The sequence below is a fragment of the Vairimorpha necatrix genome, chromosome 1, assembly GCF_036630325.1.
Source record: "Vairimorpha necatrix chromosome 1, complete sequence".
Taxonomy (NCBI): domain Eukaryota; kingdom Fungi; phylum Microsporidia; family Nosematidae; genus Vairimorpha; species Vairimorpha necatrix.
The window spans coordinates 1-2,890 of NC_088816.1; positions in this window are offsets into that span (position 1 = coordinate 1).

Sequence of the window (2,890 nt, forward strand, 5' to 3'; positions counted from 1 at the left end):
CCTACCTAACCTACCTACCTAACCTAACCTAACCTACCTACCTAACCTACCTAACCTACCTACCTAACCTACCTAACCTACCTAACCTAACCTACCTAACCTACCTAACCTACCTAACCTACCTAACCTAACCTACCTAACCTACCTACCTAACCTACCTAACCTACCTACCTAACCTACCTACCTAACCTAACCTAACCTACCTAACCTACCTACCTAACCTACCTACCTACCTAACCTAACCTACCTACCTAACCTACCTACCTAACCTAACCTAACCTACCTAACCTAACCTACCTAACCTAACCTACCTAACCTACCTACCTAACCTACCTAACCTACCTACCTACCTACCTAACCTACCTACCTACCTAACCTACCTACCTACCTAACCTACCTACCTACCTAACCTAACCTAACCTACCTAACCTACCTACCTAACCTACCTAACCTACCTAACCTAACCTACCTAACCTACCTACCTACCTAACCTAACCTAACCTACCTAACCTACTACCTACCTAACCTACCTAACCTACCTAACCTACCTACCTAACCTACCTACCTACCTAACCTACCTACCTACCACCACCTACCTACCTACCTAACCTACCTAACCTACCTACCTAACCTAACCTACCTACCTAACCTACCTAACCTAACCTACCTAACCTACCTACCTACCTAACCTACCCTACCTACCTACCTACCTACCCTACCTAACCTACCTACCTACCTAACCTACCAACCTACCTACCTAACCTACCTAACCTACCTAACCTACCTAACCTACCTACCTAACCTAACCTAACCTACCTAACCTACCTACCTACCTACCTACCTACCTAACCTACCTAACCTAACCTACCTACCTAACCTACCTAACCTACCTACCCTACCTACCTAACCTACCTAACCTAACCTACCTACCTAACCTACCTACCTACCACCACCTACCTACCTAACCTACCTACCTAACCTAACCTACCTAACCTACCTACCTACCTACCTAACCTACCTACCTAACCTACCTACCTAACCTACCTAACCTACCTACCTACCTACCTAACCTACCTACCTAACCTACCTAACCTAACCTAACCTACCTACCTACCTACCTAACCTACCTACCTACCTACCTACTCTACCTAACCTACCTACCTAACCTACCTAACCTACCCTACCTAACCTACCTAACCTACCTACCTACCTAACCTACCTAACCTACCTACCTAACCTACCTAACCTACCTAACCTACCTACCTACCTAACCTACCTAACCTACCTACCTAACCTACCTAACCTACCTAACCTACCTAACCTACCTACCTACCTAACCTACCTAACCTACCTAACCTACCTACTACCTACCTAACCTACCTACCTACCTAACCTACCTACCTACCTAACCTACCTACCTACCTAACCACCTACCCTACCCACCCAACCTACCTACCACCTACCTACCTAACCTACCTAACCTAACCTACCTACCTACCTAACATACCTAACCTAACCTACCTATCTAACCTAACACGTAAGCTTTTAGCCCTCAAACCTTTCTAAATCTTTTGTTTAAAAAATTTATCAATTAAATCAATATGTAACTAAAATAAATAAAAATTGAAAATTTGTATAAAAATTGAAAATTTGTATAAAAATTGAAAATTTGTATAAAAATTGATAATTTGTTTTTAAATTTTATCTAACTATCTTTATAATTAAATTATTTTTTTTCAGATTAATGATTATATGTTATACTTTTATTTAATAGGGGGTTCAACCCAACATCCCCCTAAGACGTGTAGTCTCAGGTTACAAGCTTCTAATTTTTCATTTTAATAATCTTTTAGGTCATAATGTCGTTTCTTAATGTATCTTCAGCTATCAGTCCTTACAATATAAGAATAATTCTCGCACTTTCCCATTATTTTACCAACATTTGTGAATCTTCCTATCATATTTTTCATCTATTTTCCCAAAATTTTATCTTGCGATTTTCACAGCCTGATCTACTTCAAGTTTTTCTCTATGATTTTGTTTAAACTTACTTGCATATTCATCCTTTTCATCAATTTCCATAAAGACTTCTTCTCCTTATTCTTTCCATGCTTCCATTGGTGTACATTTTATCGCTGTGTAGAGTGTTATTATAGGTTCTTACAGCTTGTTCTAGTTTTTCCTCTGGGTTTCCTTGTTTTTGATTGATCATCAATTCCCTTATTGTTCAAATACATCGTTCTATTCTTCCATTGCTCCTATGAGATTCTAAACCTACTTTCCGTTGTATAAATTTGTTTTCTTTACACCAAGTTACGTACTTCTCAGTGAAATATTTCTTACCGTTATCCGAAATATTCATCTAGGCATCCATCTTCATTTATCAATTAACCTAAAATTTTCGTAATAACATCACTTCCCTTATTTCCTATCTTTGCGCCCCATACTCTTCTTGTAAAGGAGTCAGTCCCTAATAGCACGTATTTTTCTTTTTTTTCAATATCCATTACGTCTAAAGCTACTTTTTCTAATTTCTTAAATGTTGTTACAAATTTGGAACCTCCGGTCGTTTTTATGTTATTAATGCAACATACTTTACAATTTTTTAGCATTGTGGTTATCTGGTCCAATACCTTGCCAGTACAGTCTTTGTTTTTCCTTATAATAAGTTTTTTCACTCCTCGATGATTTAAATCCTCATGAACTCTGGAATTTCTGTCTCTCTTAGTTCTTTGTGTAGTAGTTCTTTAATTTCTCCTGTTGAGAACTTCAAATAGTTTTTACCTTCTCTTTTAACCATGCGCTTTATTTGTCTCCCTTTCATCTGTTTTTAAGTCCGTTTCTATCTTTCGCTGCTTTTTTTATCACTTTGTTATTTTTAAATTGTCTA